Below are 19,178 nucleotides of genomic sequence, written 5' to 3'. Positions count from 1 at the left end.
GATGGGAGGTCCATGCAGGGAGCATATCTTTGGCTGGCTTCAGGGGAAGCCTTGGAATCGTCCTCTCCTTTCCAGAAATGAGTGGAATTTGTAGCCCCAAAGTTACTCCTCCCCTTGGGTCAATTTGACTGAGATAGAATTCCTGCAGTTCTCTGATCAAAATGCAGCCTAGCTGTCAGCCAAGCAGGTGCAGCATCTCCTATTAATGCTGTCAGGATCTGGTCACGAGGTCTTTCTATTGAGGCCTCTTTAGGCTGGTTCTTTGGATTTCTGGGTGAATAATTATAATCCAGATCTCAGTCAAGAATAACAATTACAACAAAACCAAGAAGGCTGTGTGTCTAAGATACTGAACAGGTATCTGAAAGCAAGTAAGAAATAAAAGAAGTTGGTAGACCAACTGCTAGGGGGCTTCAGAGCATGTAGCCTGGGAAGTCCTGTAGGGTTGCCGAGTACAGAAACAGACTTGCAGTCTGGGATGCGGCCGATCAGGGAGACCAGTAAGCTAAGAGGTCCGCATGACCCTAGCTTTCTCCTAATATGAGGGCAGGTGTGACGTGTGGACCCAAGGGGCACTGGCTTAGAGGGAGACAAGTCTTTCACCCAGCAACCCAGTGCCTGATGACAATCTGGGAATCTTCATGGAACAAAAGCCTCAGCTGACTCCATTTCAAATTTTGTTCAACCAAGAGGAAGTAGGGCTCAGATCTCCCTCACAGTTTTGGAAAGATTTCATGACTTGCAGATGTGGGATGTTCGGCTTTTGTTAAGATAGGACTGTAGCCCAGCTCTTGGACTTAATTCCTAATGGCCTTGATCCTCATCAAATGCAAACTAGGCTATTTGTTGACTCATTCACCCTGGTTCATGTCATTGGCTTTGACAGATGGTGGACACTGTGCTGGTCAAAAAATATTTACTGGGTCGGCTCTCCCTGGGGTCTGCCAGGCAGGCTCCCTTCCCCACTCTGTCTCTATAGCCGTTTCATGGCCTCAGCTGGGCAGGGAGGCAGAGAGGCAGCTGGGGAGGAGGAGTGTGGCAGGTGGTGGGAGAACAGAGGCCCTCTTGGGCATACAAGGAGTCCATTAACTCTCGGGATCATCAAGGTGAAGAACGCAAGACAGCCTTTCCTTCCTTCCCCACACCCTTGCCTTTCCAGCTGTCTGCTGCCCTGTCACCACTTTGGTTTTTTTTCTGGGATATATTTGATAAATGCAGTTTGTAATTGTGTTAAAAAAAAAGAAAGAAAATTCGTAGTAGAAGTGGCACAGTGTATTTTGCTGCAGGTTGGCCTTGAAGGTTAAACTCTGGCTTTTTGTCACTTGGAAGTCTTAATGCACAAGAAAAGTCTATGCAACAATTAATACCCAAAACATTTTAATGACTTTCCTTATTTTCTAGTCATTCAGTTGGAGATGTTTATGTGTACACTTTTTAGAATTTAATGTTGCAAAATATGCAAATATAAGTACATTATTTATTTCTACTCATCAGAAGAAGCAAGCACTTAATTCCTGGGGGATAGGAGGCTACTATTGCTTTTCCAAGAGTTCGTCTTTATTTAAAAGATTTATTTACCTGATAGAGTTACACATAGAGAGGGAGAGACAGACACAGAGACAGAGACAGAGATCTTCTATCTGCTGATTCACTCTCTTGATGGCTGCAATGGCCAGGGCTGGGCCAGGTGGAAGCCAGGAGCCAGAAGCTGCTTCTGGGTCTCCCACATGGGTGGCAGGGACCCAAGTACTAGGGCCATCTTCCAGGCCATTTGCAAGGAGCTGGATCAGAGGTAGAGCAGTCAGGACATGAACCAGTGCCAATAAGGTTGTAGGCAGTGGCTTTACCCACTACATCACAACATCGATCTTGATCATTTTCCTTTGAAAGAAAGATAAACCATCTCTTTGCTTGTGGTGATGGAACATTGGTGTCATAAATCACCCACATCCTCCCCCTCCAAAGCCACTAACACTATTCCCCTTATGACACCAAGAGATGAAAAGACATGTGTTTTTCTTTCCAAGTGTTGAGAAAGTGGAACTCGAGGCAGAGGAAAAGGTAGCTCCCAGGAGTCAGGGTCAAGAAAGAGGGTGGTGGGTGGGTGAGTTTCTTTTTTTTAAATTTATTTATTTGACAGATAGAGTTAGACAGTGAGAGAAACAGACAGAGAAAGGTCTTCCTTCTGTTGGTTCACCCCCCCAAATGGCTGCCATGGCCGGCACTGCGCCGTCCGAAGCCGGAAGCAAGGTACTTCTTCCTGGTCTTTGACATGGGTGCAGACACCCAAGCACTCGGGCCATCCTCCACTGCCCTCCCTCCCGGGCCACAGCAGAGAGCTGGACTGGAAGAGGAGCAACTGGGACTAGAACCCGGTGCCCATATGGGATGCTGGTGCCGCACGCCGAGAATTAAGTAAGTGAGCCACCGTGCGGGCCCCGGTGTTTCAGTAGTAAAACTTGACCTCTGAGTACTCAGCTCTCTAGAGCCTGCTGGAGCTTGGAAGGAAATAACTCAGAGTTGCATTTGGGTCCTGGGCACCAAAACTCATGAGTTCTTGAGGCCAGGTAGGCATGGAGGGATTGCAGCCTCCACTAGGGCTACCTGCCTTTGACAAAACAACATCAGTCTGGCAAGAAGCGTCTTCGAAGTAATCTCAGTGGGCCGATAATCTGAGGCATCTATCCAGATTCCCGTAATAGGGTTTCTGGATTATTAGATTATGGAGCAGAGAAACATTAAAAAAAAAAAGACAGAGGTATGATAAAGATGAGTGCAGAGTTGGGGCTGAATTTTTGACATGCTTCAGAAAAATGAAAGTGGAAGAAAGCCAAGGATAGACCAAAACGGGTAGAACTAAACTACATGAGAGGAAATATAGTTAAACTATATTCAGATAAATAATAAAGTATTTTAGTAAAAGTATTTCCCAAATATTGCATGGGAAAGCTTATATGTTTACAATATCATTCATTATTTGGCTGAAACTTGATTCCTGTATTTTTGTTTGACCATGTTCTATTAAGTGCAAGATTCACTTATTTATTTTTGAAATGCACATGCATGTTGTATGTGCTCTTCTGTATATATGCTATATTTCATAATAAATTTCTGTTTGAATGAGTTTCTCTTAAATTTTTGAGGAACAATTTATGCCAATTACAAAAACATCGTATTATTTACTCCATCTCCCAACACTTACATGCTTAAGAAATGTACTCATATCTCAGCAGAGATGAAACAACTGAGATTTACAGGTCAAATAACTTGTCCACAGAACTGGTAAGTAATAGATCCTTTAGTCCATCAGACCCCAGTATGTGCTCTCAGCACTGTAAAATGCCTGTGTTATTAAGAAAAAAAAAAAAAAAAACCAGACCCAACTCCCCAGAGACCCATGGGAAACTTGCAAACATGTTTGTCCTTGGAGCAAGGGATGGTCATTCTTTGGGCAATGAAGTTCACATTAACAAGTTTTTTAAAAAAAGAACAGGAAAATAAACACTAACACTGACATATCACATATGTTAGACTTATCTAACAAGGATTTTAAAGCCATCATTACAAAATGGTTTGACATGCAAAATGAGCATGCAGGAAACAAAAGAAAAAATAGCATCAGAAAGAAATAGAAGACATAAAAAAGAACCAAGTGAAAATTTTAGAAGTTAAAAATAGAATAACAAAATGAAAAAACTTAATGGATGTGCCCATTGGAGAAGACAGAGCAAATAATCTGTGAACTTGATAGAACAGTAGAAGTTACCCAATCTGGGGGCCAGCGCTGTGGTGCAGTGGGTTAATGCGCTGGCCTGAGGTGCCAGCATCCCAATTGGGCGCTGGTTCTAGTTCCGGCTGCTCCTCTTCCGATCCAGCTTTCTGCTATGGCCTGGGAAAGCAGTAGAAGATGGCCCAAGTGCTTGGGCCCCTGCACCCACATGGGAGACCGGGAAGAAGCACCTGGCTCCTGGCTTCGGATCAGCACAGCTCTGGCCATTACGGCCAATTGGGGAGTGAACCATCAGATGGAAGACCTCTCTCTCTGCCTCTCCTCTCTCTGTGTAACTCTGACTTTTAAATAAATAAATCTTAAAAAAAAAAAACTTAATCTGAGCAATAGTTTTAAAAGACTGAAAACAAATAAAAAATTAATTAACAGAATTTTTCAAGGAACTGAACTATAATGAAAGTCCTCATATTTGTGTTGTTAGAATCTTAGAAAAGAAGGTAGAGCCAGGAAAGTGCTCCATGGCATAAAGGTGGAAAACTTCCCAAATCTGGCAAAAATGAGGAAGCCTACAATTCCAAGAAACTGAGGAACCCCAAGTGTAACAAACACAAATAAATCCACACCAACATACATTATAACCAAACTTCAGAAAATAAAGACAAAAACAAAATCTCTTGGAAGCAACAAGAGAGAAATGCCACATTACCCACAGAGGAAAATCCATTTAAATAACAATGGATTTCCCTTCAGAAACCAGGGAAGCCAGAAGGAAGTGCCACAATTTTTTTTTTTTTTTTTAAGAGCTAAAAGAAAACAACTGTCAGCTCTGAGTTCTATGCTCCATGAGATTATCCTGCAGGAAGAGAAATCAGTCCTTCATCATTCTCTTAAAGGAAGGAAAGCTAACAGAGTTTGTCACCAGCAGGCCAACCCTGAACGAATGGCTAAAGCAAGTTCTTGAAACAGAAAGGAGACAATAAAGGAAGGAAAATTAGAACATCTGGAAGGAAGAAAGGATAATGGAAAGAGTAAAAATAGGAGTAAATACAATGGACTCTTTTTCTCCTCTTAAGTTTTCTAAATTATGTTTGATGTTCAAAGCCAGAGGATTAACATGGTCTGAAGTGGATTTCAGTGCATGGAGAGGAAATATTTGAGACCCTTGTATTGCAGAGTCATGGTGGGAAGGCAGCAGGGGGACTTACAAGTTTCTACATTCCAATCAAAGCAGTAGAACATTGATACCTTAGGTCTTTGTGGTGGTCTGTATTTTGATTGTGATGCTGGTTATAGGAATCTATACACATGATAAAATAGAATGGAAATATACACATAGTTATAGCCACATCAGTTTCCTGGTTTTAATATTGTATTAAAATTAGGAGAACTAAGTGAAGGCTGTGTGGAAACTCTCTGTCCTATTTTTGCAATTTCCTGTGAATCTGAAATTATTTCAAAATGAAAGGAGAGCGAGAGCGAGAGCGAGAGCGAGAGAGAGAGAGAGAGAGAGAGAATGAATGAGTGGCCATAGCTCTGTAACTCATGTTTTTCCTGGTGTAGTTGTTTGACTTTACGGTGCCTCGGTAAAGCCCAGGTGGTTTTAAAATGTCTGGGTTCAGTTCTTGCTAGATAGAAACGACCACACCAGTTGAAGTGAGGCGTCTGTGGGTCAGCCTGAAACGAGACAATCTTGTGTCTGGAACACGTCTTGGTTTCCTGTGCTGTTTCCAGGGAATCAATACCTCGATTTTCATTTTCCTAGCCATGTGTAGACAGGACATGGTTTATTTGGAGATGTCCCTTCTCTCCACTTCATCAAAGGACATTGACTGGGTAAATTGAGAAGTCTACACAGATATGCTATGAAGAAACAGGTTGACAAAATTGAGATTCTTTCTTTGGAATTTATTCTGCTTTTTCTTCTTTTTTTTTTTAAGACTTATTTATTTGAAATAGTGACAGAGAGACAGGGAGGGAGGAGAGAGAGAGAGAGAGAGGAGAGGTCTTTCCTCTGCTGGTTCACTCTCCAGATGACTTGCAAGACTGGACTTGCAGAGCTGGACAGGATGAAAGCAGAAGCCAGGAACTCCAACCTTGCTCTCCCAAATGGTTGGTAAGGGCCCAAGCACTTGGATCATCTTCTGCTACCTTCCCAGGTGCATCAGCAGAAGTTGGATCAGAAACAGAGTAGCCAGGACTTGAACCAGCAGTGTGACATGGATGCCAGCATCACCAGTGTCAGCTTAACACTGCACCACAGCAGCAGCCCCTCTTTTGTATTGGCCTTCTGTGCTCCTGACCTGAGCTATCCTGGCCACATACCCAGATCCTTCTCAGCTCCACCTCCAAATTAGATTTCAATTTTCCCAGTCTTTTCTTTATCCATTGCTGTCTTCCTCACCCATATCATTTTCATCACCCATGTGAATTACTTCCCTTTTCTCTTCTTGATCTTCTTTCACTCATCTTGTCCCCTTAGAAGTCATTTTCCATTCAGCAGCCCAGGTGATAAGAACAATGTCCATCAGATTGCATCACACACCTGCTTAGCACCTTAGGGGGCTCCCCTTGCATTTGGAATAGAACTTGCACCCGTTAAGTCATCCTGCAGGTGCCTGCTCATCTCTCTGAGCTCATCCCAGTGACTCACTTTGACTTGGGCTCAGGGGTCATTTTGCTGCTCTTCTACCAGCCAATCCTTGTTACACCTCAAGGCCTCCTTGGAATGGGCCTCCTGCTGCTCTTGGTGCAGGGAGATCTTTCTTTCCATTTGTGACGCCTTTGAAATGTGCTCCATCCACATGGGCATTTATGATCCCCTGTGTAAAGCAGCGCTCATGTCACTGTCTCCCCAGTGTATCAGTCTAGCTAATTTCTCCATAGAATTAATTATGCTTTATGATTATCCTATTTCTTTTCTTGCTTTCCATCATTCCTTTAGCATCTGAGGCCTGTGAGCACTGGAATATTGCCTCCCTATTCACTGCAGCAGCCGAGGCTTATTAGACATTCCTTGAGTGAATGATACATTATGAACTCTAAAGCTGACAGGGACCTTCTTACCCTAAGACAAGAGGTCCCTTGGGGATATTTGGAGGATCTTGAGGGGAGACAGTGATGGTGTTCATCTGATACATGTATGCCAGCCCTCCAGTTTGTAGAGCTGTTTGCACCTACAGCTGTGGCAAGTGGCAAGGACACCATCACTTCCATTCACCAGCTAAGAAACGCTCAGGCCATGTGGCAAATACTTTGGAACAAGATGCTCGGTTACCGCAGCCGCTGTGTAGCCTTTGCTGGTTACCCAGCAGCAGAGGCTTCTGGTGGGCCAGCAGCAGATCCTGTTCTGTGAATATTTCACAAAGCTAAGAAAATGAATTCCCTGGGAAGGAAGAAGGCTCAAAGAAGCAACCAAGACTTCCGGAGTAATGCGCAGGGAAGAGACAGAAGCAAGAAGGTAGATGGCAAAGAAATGAACATGAAACATTTTATTTAAATGAACTGGGGTCTTGAAGGCTCAAGCATTTGTTCACCCAACCCGGAGACGTCAAGAGCAGGACCCAGTCTCCGTTCCTGTGAGAGCAGCCCTGGCCAAGAGCACAGAGTGGGAGGGAGTGTTCCCTCTGAAAGCTGCCGCCCTGCTGCTGCTGCTGCAGTGTGGGCTTCCACAACGGCCCTGTGTTCCTCTGTTTTGGGAGAAGGAGGTGATGATGAAACAGTTCCAAAAGCGACTCTCCGTTGTTCCCTATCTCTTGTTTCAAAGGACTCCTGGTATTTAAGTGAGCAGTGTTCCCAGCTTCCAAGCGCGTCCATGTGAGTGGGAAGGGAACCACAGACATTCCACTTGCATGTACCTTTAATCATGTGGCAAATTACCTTATTAACCACCAGGGAGTCTAGTCTTATTATTTAATTAAATCATCTCTTTCTTTTCTTCTTATTAAAACCACATGGGTTTTAACTTCTGTGTGGCTTCAAATCCTTTTCCTCTCTTTGGATGTCTGTGTCATAATTGCTGCACAAAAGAATTTCTGTTATATTGTGTTGATGACTAAAGGGTTAGCAACATTAAATAAGGGGTTGGGAGGGTGGGAGACAGGGGTTGTCTGGATAGGCTCACGGTGGCCAGTGATGTCACAGCCACTTGGGTGGCACGAAGGTCTGAGAAGTATACCAGCACTTACTGCTTTCCCTCGCCAAAACATCTGGAACACAAAATCCTGTCATTAGACAACCCACATGTTAGCAAAACAAAAGGACAGAAAAAAGAAAACCCTGTCCCCCCAAATGGCTGCATAAAGTCTCATTATTGCTGGTAGGAAATTAGACATTTAAGGTTATACTTCAAAGCAACTATTTTTATTAGCAGAGACTCAACATTTTGATTTATTGGGCAGCAGAACACGATTGTGACAAATATTTCCACCTCAAAGAAAAGACAAATCAGGCCTCTAAGAAGTCATATATTAAATAGTTTAAAAATAAAGTCTGTTGCCACAATGACTGTAGTGATGAAAAGCGTATGCTCCTACTCATGGCCCCAGATAGATGGCTACTCCGGCACAGATGCCTCCAAGAAGAAATGATTGAATTTTGTGGGATGCTTTTCTTATCAAAGGGAAATGCTAACTTTTTGTGCAATGGAAGCTAAAGTGGTTAGCCTGCTTGGGCTACCTTTCTACAGAGGTTGGGCCTAAACAGGGCCTGTGTATGATCCTGTATCTTAGTTGGAGCTCCATGTTTCAAGAGGGATGCTAAGAATGGAGGGTGGACTTTGACGAGTCCATAAATACAGCTCACCTAGAGGGTAACATGTGTGACCATTGTAGGCAGAAGAAGAATAGAGAAGCAGTAAGTTGCATTAAATGGTAATCACCTTGATGTATCCCCATCTAGACAACAAGTTTATACAGACCATAGACAACTCTTTTTCCATTTTTAAAATTAAAAATTAATTAATGCATAAAATGATATATATTTGGAACCAGCATTGTGGTATAGCATGTTAAGCATCTGCTTGCAAAGAATGCTGATTTGAGATCTGGTTACTCTGCTTCTGATCCAGCTTCCTACTAATGCACCTGGGAAGGCAGCAGCAGACAGTCCAAATACATAGGGCCCTGTAACCTATGTGAGAGATTTTGGATTTATTTGAAAGGCAGAGTGAGAGCAGCAGATAGCCCAAACACATAGGGCCCTGTAACCTATGTGAGAGATCTTAACGGAGTTCCTGGTTCCTGGCTTCTGCCTGGACCAGCCCTGGCCATTCTGGTCATTTGGGGAGTGAACTAACAGATAGAAACTCTCAGTCTCTCGCTTGCTCTCTCTCTCCCTGTCAAATAAATAAATTAGTTTTAAAAAATTGTACATATTTCAATACCTGTATATATTATGTAGCAGTAAAATCAGTATAAGCATATCTATCTCCTCAAACATTTATCATTTCTATGTAATGAAAACATTCAATATTCTTTTTCTAGACTTTTTGGCACCAAGCAAATAGAACACCAGATCTTATTTATCCTCTTTAACTTAGTCCCCTTTTACCAAATTTTCCCCACTCTTTTCCTGCTCTCCCCATCTCTGTTCACCACCATTCAACTCTCAACTTCTATGATATCAACTTTTTTATATTCCACGCATCAGTGGAATCGTGCCTACACTATGGAGAATTCTGTTAAACTAAGTCAGGAAAGAGCTTTAGTGAGAATGTGCATTATTGAATCTGGAAGAGAGATTCTGCAGCAGATTGTAAGTTGTCTTTTTTGTGGGTCTCTGATAGAGGCATTTATCTTTCCACGGGAGGTGTGGTTTAGATGTAGTTCATCCCCCAAAGCTTCGTGTATTGGAAGCTGGCCCTAGTGTGGTAATGTTAAGAGATTGTGGGACCATTAAAAATGAAGCCCAGTGGGAGGTCATGGGGGCCACTGCTCTTGGAAGAGAGTCCTGTAGTTCTTGTGCAACCCTGGTTAGATCCCTCAAAAGGTCTGTTATGCAGAAGACTGGCAGCTTCCTGCCTCTCCTTATAATCTCTTCTTCTTTCACGTGCACCTGCCATCATGCCATTAGGTAACAAAATCAAGGACGCCCTCGCTCCAGCCAATGCCATGTTGTTCAGCCTTGCACCCTCTAGAACTGTGAGGTAAATAAACATCTTTTCTTTATGAATTACCCAGCCACTGGTATTTTGTTACAGCTATGGAAAGCTGACTAACACATGTGAGAACAGAATTCAGAGGGAAGAGCAGAGCCTGTGATGTGAGGACTGTAACTTGGGTTCTAAACTCTGCTCTGTCACTAATGCACTCTGTGACTTCAGCCAAGTCATTTACCTTCTCTGAGACTTGGTTTTTGATCTTTAACTGAGATTGGACCCAATAATTTAAATGACCTCCTGCAGCGTATTTTGAATCTAGGAGGAAGACAGGATGACCACGAGAGAGTAATGTGATTCTTCTTCATCTTATTCTTATCACTCTACCACTACTTAGGAGGGAAATTTGCCAGGCAGGTGAGAGTATTTGTGCATAGGGGTGTGTGTGTGTGTGTACGTGTGTGCATACACACGTGTGGTTGTGTTGGAGGGAGGCAAAGAACACTCTGTATGAACCATAAGTGTGTTCATCAAACTAAAGGTGTAATTTCAAATTATGTAAATCACCTTAGTCTCTAAATGTCATGCAAAGGAATTTTAAAGGTAAATGCTTTGTAAATTGAATAATTGCTACCACAGTTACCAGTTTTGTAAGCACATGTTTTCATTCATTGGAGACCTGATATAATTCTGAACCCCATGTTCCAGTCCCATAAATTTGTATATGAGTTAACTTCTAGGATTATCTAGCATCAAATCAATGCCAAGAGCAGGGAGTTTCAACAAATATCACCTGAAATGCTGCAGAATAATGATGTGGTTTTTGAGTCATCAAAGGGTAAGTAAGGGGCTGGCATTGTTGTGTGGTAGCCAGCATCCCACATCAAGAATGGATTGGAGTGTTGGCTGCTCTTCTCCCTGCTAATGTGCCAGAGAAAGCAGCAAAAGACAACCCAAGTGCTTGGGCCCATGCACCCAAGTGGAGCAATTGGATGGAATTCTGGGCTCCATGGAGTTTGGCTTTGTGCAGTCCCTGCCATTATGGTCATCTGGGGAGTGAACCAGCAGATATAAACATCTCTCTCTCACTCTGCCTTTCAAGTAAATACAAAATCTCTTAAAAAGTAAGTAAATCTAGACAAGTATACCTTATTTTAAAGATAACTTGGGCCGGCGCCGTGGCTCAATAGGCTAATCCTCCACCTTGCGGCGCGGGCACACCGGGTTCTAGTCCCGGTCGGGGCACCGGATTCTGTCCCAGTTGCCCCTCTTCCAGGCCAGCTCTCTGCTGTGGCCAGGGAGTGCAGTGGAGGATGGCCCAAGTGCTTGGGCCCTGCACCCCATGGGATACCAGGATAAGCACCTGGCTCCTGCCATCGGATCAGCGCGGTGCGCCGGCTGCAGCGCGCCAACCACGGCGGCCATTGGAGGGTGAACCAACGGCAAAAGGAAGACCTTTCTTTCTGTCTCTCTCTCTCACTGTCCACTCTGCCTGTCAAAAAAAAAAAAAAAAAAGATGACTTGCTAAATATCATGTACAATCAAGAGGCCCTCAGTAAGCTTTGATAGATTGGGTAGTTTGTGAACTAGAAAATCACACTTTCTAGAACATTCCATGTCTCGCAGCCTTGTGCTGATGGCCCACCCCTTTGTGACCTATGAGAATGGAGGAGTATCAAGTGAGGAAGCACAGTGGAAATCACAGGACTGATGGCCATGTAAACAGCACATTTTGAAACATAGCCTTGTGAGAATTTCATAAATCAAAGCTGGTCTCCAAGATTAGCCAAGCACGTGAAGGTCACTGACAGTCTGTGAGAGACAGAGGGCTGGTGAAGAGCCGAGAAGAGGCCGGCAGGCTTGGTGTTCATGTGCCCTCGGAAGGCTCCCCGAGCTCCTCAACATACAATGACTGGGCTCCCACCCTTGGACTTCAAAACATTTGGAAAATGTTCATAAACATGTTCAGAATCCCATGGTGTAAGTGAAATATTTTTATGAGATTATAAAATAGAGAAAACTGGCACAGGTTTTGTTTGAACAAGTGTGCTGGTGGTTTCTTTTCTAAAGGTGAGAGACTCTTACGCAGTCTTAGTAATTGCTCCAAGGGAGTGTTGCGTGTTCATTTTTGAAAACACAATAAGATGCATGCAAATCTCTAAACCTTGTAGATAAAACAGCCCCTAAGCCTCAGAAATATGCAGGGGGAGAATTTGAATGAAAGATGGCTTTACTCAGGCTGTAGAACTCAAAGGGAGACCATGGGATTCTTACTTTGATCCTCGCTTTTGTGGAAACCTGAGGATTCGGGGTGGTGTCTTCATGTGAAGATTCCCCACAGGTTTCTCTAGGAGGTAAGTAGGCCAAACCATTAACTAAGGGGTTGTTTGCAGAAAAATGAAGAAACATTGCCACTGGCTGATTCTAATTAATTACCACTATTAACTGGAAAACCATTAAAAGGAAAGAAAGGGTGAGAAACAAGACTGATCTCTTGTGATCATCTATAATAGAAATTGTACATAAATTTCCCCTCGCTCCCTTTAAGGCATTTTCTAAAGCCAACAAAAACCCTTTTGGGATTTGGGGATGGGCTGGGGAAGACAGGGGGAATTATGGAAGTTGTGACTGGATGCCCCTTCCTTTCCTTCCCTGACCTCTGTGCACCAGTTTCAAAGGCATTCCTTTTAGAGAAGGCAAGGGCTGTGGTGAACACTTTTGAAAATGAGAAGTGGGAGCTCCCTGCAGGGCCGCTGATAGGACTGGTGTTATTCTTCCAGGAAAAGAGAACAATAGGAGGAGATTTATTTAGGCCCTAAGTAGTGGCTCTTTGATAAGAGACAGCCATGGAGCTGGCCTTGTTTTCGGTTAATGAACAAGCAGGAGAAGCAGCATGATCAAGGTTGTTTTAGGACAAAATTGCTGACATTCCTGAAATAGCCCCAGATTGCTCACATCTCTGTTAAGAGTCAAGTTCACTCATTTGTGAAGAGGACCCACTACAACCTCAGTTCTTTTGTTATCTTGACTTTCAGCTCATCAACCTGTCCCCTTAAGTTAAAACATAGTGACTACTGATTTGACCATTGTTCTCTGCACACAGAGATGGCAGGGGTTGAGATCTGTAGCTATGGAGAACCTAATGCTCAAGGAAAAACTAGACTTCATTCTTGTGGTTGAATATTCTGACATGAAGTGATAGTCACATGTAAAAGAAATCTGAAAATCAAAAGGAAGTGAGAATCATAATCTCTTGGAGAGCTACAGAGATGATAAAATCCAGAATGCACAAAATCTAGAATCCTATAACTATCTCAGGGTCCTGGTGGCAGGATTTGTGTCTAAAGTTCATTTTCTAATCTTTCAAGAATTGTAATACCCTTGAATAGTCCATGAAAATATGGAAGAGTTTTATTTTGTGTATTATTAGATTGAGAAAGATGTAAAGGAGAGAAAGAATTAAAAAACTCAGAGATTCACTCAAAATACTAGAAGTGGAATTATGTATCAATAAATGTTAGCTTTTTTTAAGATTTATTTATTTATTTGAAAGTCAGAGTCACACAGAGAGAGATGGAGAGGCAGAGAGAGAGAGAGAGAGAGAGAGAGAGAGAGGTCTTGCATCTGCTGGTTCACTTCCCAATTGGCTAAAATGGCTGGAGCTGTGCCAATCCCAAGCCAGTAGCCAGGAGCCTCTTCTGGGTCTCCCATGTGGGTGCAGGGATCCAAGGACTTGGCCCATCTTCCACTGCTTTCCCAGGCCATAGCAGAGAGCTGGGTTGGAAGTGGAGCAGCCGGGACTCAAACTGGTGCCCATATGGATGCCAGCACTGCAGGCACCAGCTTTATCCACTATACCACAATGCCTGCTCCTGGCTTTTTAAAAATACTAAAACAGATCAGCCATTAATAGGCCTGCCACCCATTGCTTCTGATGCCGAGCTTTCTTTTCCTCCTGGTTTGTGTTAAAGCAGACCAGAGGATGCAAGTCAAGGGAGTGTCCGTATCCCATCTCTAATCTTCGGAGGATCTGTACAATGATCTGCCCTCAAGGAGACCCAACAGGCCAGTCCACTGCAGTGGCTTTCAATGTGGTAAACCTGGGCTTCAGCAGAAGTCAGCTTGTGAAGAGCCCTGGCAGCTCTGCCAAGAGTTGGATCACTGGAAATGGACCTGCCCTGGAGTCGAAGGATGCCCAGGTCAGAGCCACAGATCTTATTGGCTCTAAGCTGAAAAGCCCTTCACTCAGCCCAACTTCCAAAGTGACCACTGCAGCTGAGGGTATGGCCAAGTAGGGTCAGCAACTTTGCAGGCAGAACTGTAAATTTCTTGTTAGAGATGCCCCCTGCCTTTACCTGGCCAGCTCTCCTCCCAGGCCAGCCAAGTAATGAAAGTCAACAGAGTGCCTTCCTCTAGGAGGTTCACACCTCCCTTAGGATATACCCCATGTGAAGAGATAGATAGGTCTGGGCCTCTGAATTTACAAGGCCTAAAGCCCACCAGATTATTATCAAGCCCCTTCTATCAGGTTCTATTCGCCTCTCAATCAGAAAACTTAATTGTAGCTTAGACAGCACCTTTCTTAGCTCCTCTAATAATGACTCTGTCCTTTGTTCTAGGCCCTGTCTAGTGCACTTGGGCCTCATTCCTTTGTAATCATAACCTCTACTCTACCACCAATGGCTCTACTCCCAACATGTGTGTACTGATGTTCCTCTTCCCCACTTAATGCTGTATAATTGTTCAAACCTGGTAAATGCCACTCTTAGGATCATTGGTTACTATCCTCACTCTGTCTTTTATGACCTTGTCTAAATATGATCAGAGTCGGCAAACTTGGAAGGCTTCCATAGCCTTGGCAACTCATGACGACAGCCTAGGATGGTTACTGGCGCCATAAACTAGAGTGTCAATTTGTTGGGTCAACAACAGGAGCCACTGTGCACTTGCTCCTCATGTGGGATCTCTGTCCTTAATGTGCTGTACATTGTGATTTAATGCTATAACTAGTACTCAAACAGTATGTTTCACTTTGTGTTTCTATGTGGGTGCAAACTGTTGAAATCTTTATACTAAATTGATCTTCTGTATATAAAGAGAATTGAAAATGAATCTTGATGCAAATGGAAGGGGAGAGGGAGCGGGAGAGGGGAGGGTTGCGGGTGGGAGGGAAGTTATGGGGGGGGGGAAGCTATTGTAATCCATAAGCTGTACACTGGACATTTATATTCATTAAATAAAAGTTAAAAAAAAAATACTAAAACAAACACTAGGAAGATATCTTTCTTATATTGGAAAGCAACTGTTACAAGTCCATGTGAATAGATATTTTCTTTTTTTAAGTCTTATTTATTTATTTGAAAGGCAGAGTTTACAGAGAGAGAGAGAAAGAGACCTTCCAATCACTGGTTCACTTCCCACATGGCTGCAATAGCTAGCTCAGTGGGTTAAGCTGCCGCCTGCGACACCAGTATCCCATGGGGCACCAGTTCATGTGTTGGGTGCTAAGTACATGGGAAAGCAGCATGAGATGGCCCAGGTCCTTGAGCCTCTGCACCCAAGTGAGAAACATGGGTGAAACTCCTGGCTCCTGGCTTTGGCCTGACCCAGTCCTTGCTATTGCAGGCATCCGAGAGTGAATCAGTAGATGGCCATTCTCTCTTTCTCTCTCCTTCTTTCTCTCTCCTTCTTTCTCTCTCCTTCTTTCTTTCTCTCTCTCTCTCAACATTGTCTTTCAATAAATAAATAAATAAATCTTTTTTTTTTTTTTAAAGAAAGGCATTTCTGGGAAGCTGCTGAGAAGGTGAAAGAAAGTGTGTGTGTTTCATTTTGTCAAAATGGCCCTGCTGTGTGCAACAGGGGGTATGCAATCCATCAAATCGAAACATAATCAAAGGCATGATGTGAAGAAATATACTTACAGCATATGCTTACTCTTAGAGTCCAGACCTACCCTTGCAACCTCCCACTTCAAATTTGAATGAAAATGAAAGCAAATCTGCCATGTTTCAGACAAAGTCGCATTGGGCTTGTGAGTGTGAACGTTGAAGGGGATGGAGGAGGGTCTATGGGAGGACTTAACTGTCGCACCGAAGCACTCCACTGATAAACCACTGCAAGCGTTGTGGGGTCCAGCCTCAGGCGGCCAGCAGGGTCTGACCCATTTCCAGAAAGAGCAATCAGCAGGCAGACAGGCTGATCTGCTCAAGGATGCGCCACTCCTTCGTGATTCTAATTCAGTGCCATGGCCGCGTATTTGGAAATAGGCGATACTCTCCTCTAGTGGGTACTGGACTCTTCCAGCCACACACTTCCAGGGACCCACTCTTAAGAGTGCACTTTTAGTTTCGATTACCTTTCTCTTCTGAGAAGGCTACTGGTGGGAGAGGCGATTTATGATTTATTTTTACAGGGGGGATCCCCTTTGTTCATTTTGAAAGGCAGTTACAGAGAGAGAGAAACAGATCTTCCACTCACTGGTTCACTCCCTAAATAGCTAACCCTATCCTCCGCTGCCTTCCCAGGCACATTAGTAGGGAGCTGAATCAGAAGCGGAGCAGCCAGGACTGGGTGGGGCGCCAGCATCACAGGCAGCAGCCTAACCTGCAGTGCCACAATGCTGGCCCCTGGGGAGATATTTTCCGCAGCTCCAGGAACTAGGTACAAAACAACAAAGCTCTTAGATACGAGCTGCAGGGATAAGAAAAAGGCCATGTGGGCAGTAAGAGGGAACTTGCTCCACTGCCATCAGACATCGGGGCCACGTGGAGAACACACCTGCTGGGCTGCACACGGCGTTGTAAAACCTGCTGCCGCTGGGTGTTCAGAACCCTGCATGCCTCCTCTGCCGTCCCAGGGGCTCCCAGGCTCTCCATCTGAGGAGGGGCAAGAAGACTCTGACCTCAAGGCAGTTGTGTCCCTCACCCTGTGAAGGGGAGGGAGCCGGCAGAGTGCTTATAGGGTCTGGGGTGAAGGACCTGTCTCAGGCAGAGAACGGTCCTGGGAGCAGTGGGAGCTAGGAATCATGGGATCTGCTGCTGGAGACGTCAGCAAAGGGCCCTGAGCACAAGCCTCTCCCCTCCCCCACAGGGCAGTGGCACACACACACCATCCTTGCAGCAGTCAAAGTGCAGGTGGGCACTCACCGGCACTCTCACAGGTATTCCAACAGCAGGGCTTGAGGTCCAGGCTGCCTCTGGCTGGGTCTGTTTCCTCCACAAGCAGAGGGGGCGAAGCTGCTGACCCCTCCAGGTCCTAGAATCCCTTCTAACACCGTCTTCTCCAGCATCCACAGCTGCGCCTCTGTGACTTTCCAGAAATGACCTAGATGCCATTTGAGAGGTGCTATCATTCATAAATTGTTAAAAACAATTTTAAATTTATTTGAAATGCAAAGTGACAGACAGAGTGGAAGGACTGGAGAGAGAGAGAGAGAGAGAGAGAGAGAGAGAGAGAGAGAAAGAGAGAGGGAGGAGATAGATCTTCCATTTGCTGGTTCACTCCCGCAAATAACTGAGTCTGGTCTGGGTGAGCCTGAAGCCAGGAACCTGGAACTCCAAGGCCCAAGAACTTGGACCATCTCCCACTGCCTTTCCAAGTGTAGAATCAGAATCAAAATGGAGTGAGTGTGGCTAAAGGCTAATTGCAGATCTCTTGCTTCTGCACATATTAGCTTTGCTTGCTAACGGCTAAGGGTGTATCTTGTGAAACTCTGTGGGCCCCAATTCCCAGGAACCAGGCTGACCGAAATGTGTCCTTCACTGTTAGCTTACCACCATATCTTGGATCTGTTACTGGGTTTGTTACTGAGAACTGTTATCTTACAGCCATATTCTGGTTTTCCTCTTTATTGTTCACTGCATACCAGGCGTCCGGTTTGAAATTGTGAGCCCTAGTGGACAGAATACTATAAAAAGCTGTGTAACTCACTGTTGGGGGCCGCACGTAGTAAGGACTGTTGGTCTTGATCAGTGGCCGTTCCCGATCGGTTACCTTGCCTCTCGTTTGCTTCTCACGTTCAATAAAATTCATGTGTGACTGTCACTGGTTTTTGAAACCAGTGGATGCAACACAAGTGCATTAGCAGGATGCTGGAGCAGAAGCAGAACAGCCAGGATGGTACAGTATGCTGACGTTGCAAGTGGCAGCTTAACCCACTGTGGCACAACACCGGCCCATCAGAAAACTTTCGTTTCCTGTTTGAACCTTACTCCCTCTCCAACCTCCTGTCCTCAGACACACACACAACTCATTCATATACAGTGAGTAAGGACAGGGAAAGCTTTTTTTTTTTTTTTTTTTTTTTTTTTTTTTTTTTTTTTGACAGGCAGAGTTAGACAGTGAGAGAGAGAGACAGAGAGAAAGGTCTTCCTTCCTTTGGTTCACTACCCAAATGGCTGCCACGGCCAGCGCTGTGCTGATCCGAAGCCAGGAGCCAGGTGCTTCCTCCTGGTCTTCCATGTGGGTGAGGGCCCAAGCACTTGGGCCATCCTCCACTGCCTTCCTGGGCCACAGCAGAGAGCTAGACTGGAGGAGGAGCAACCAGGACAGAACCGGTGCCCTGACCGGGACTAGAACCCGGGGTGCAGGCGCCGCAGGCAGAGGATTAGCCTAGTGAGCCACGGCGCTGGCCTGGAAAGCTTTCTTAAAGTCAGTCCTATGAGGAGGGGGGAAGTCACCAGCATCCCCCACAACATTTCCTGTTTTTCCCTTTTGCCCAGTGTCACTTTCTTGAATTTTAAACACAGCACCAAGATATGGCCTCAGGGGTTTTAAGGGAGCAGATTCTTCAAATGGGGGCTTTGAGAAATAGACAAGGAAAGGTAAGGATGGACCACGTTCCAGGGAGATCCCTGACCCACGCAGTCACAGCAGGCCGGGCTGCAAACTCCAAACCCCAAAACGCGAATTGCCTCCTCTCAAAGTAATTTTCTAAGCATCAAACTAAGAAGCTTAGGAAGAACTAACCTCAGTCAGTGAGGATTAGAAGATGAGCAGCTTCGCAGGACGTGCTACACAGAGCTCAGTGCCAGAGCTGAGCTTTCTCCGCGGGATGGGCCGCCCCTCCTCCGCCTGCCCTGAAAAGGAGCAATTTGAGGATTTCCTGCAGCTTCACATAGGAGGAGATTTATGTAAGTCGAGGATTTCCCAGGCAGCCCAATCCAGGCCACTTGAAAAGCGCTGGGGGGCTGCGCCTGAAGACATTGTCATTCAGCAGATTTAGGTCAACTCCACTTAAGTGGAAAGATTGGAATCTTGTTCATTGATTCCAAAGGAGATGGCCAAGTGCTCAGAAAATCATTGTCCTAACCCTGATGCAGAGCAGTAGAGACAGAAATAGGGATGTCTTGCAAG

The sequence above is a fragment of the Lepus europaeus genome, chromosome 15, assembly GCF_033115175.1.
Source record: "Lepus europaeus isolate LE1 chromosome 15, mLepTim1.pri, whole genome shotgun sequence".
NCBI lineage: Eukaryota > Metazoa > Chordata > Mammalia > Lagomorpha > Leporidae > Lepus > Lepus europaeus.
The sequence above is the reverse complement of the archived record's forward strand: the minus strand, read 5'-3'. Positions refer to the sequence as shown.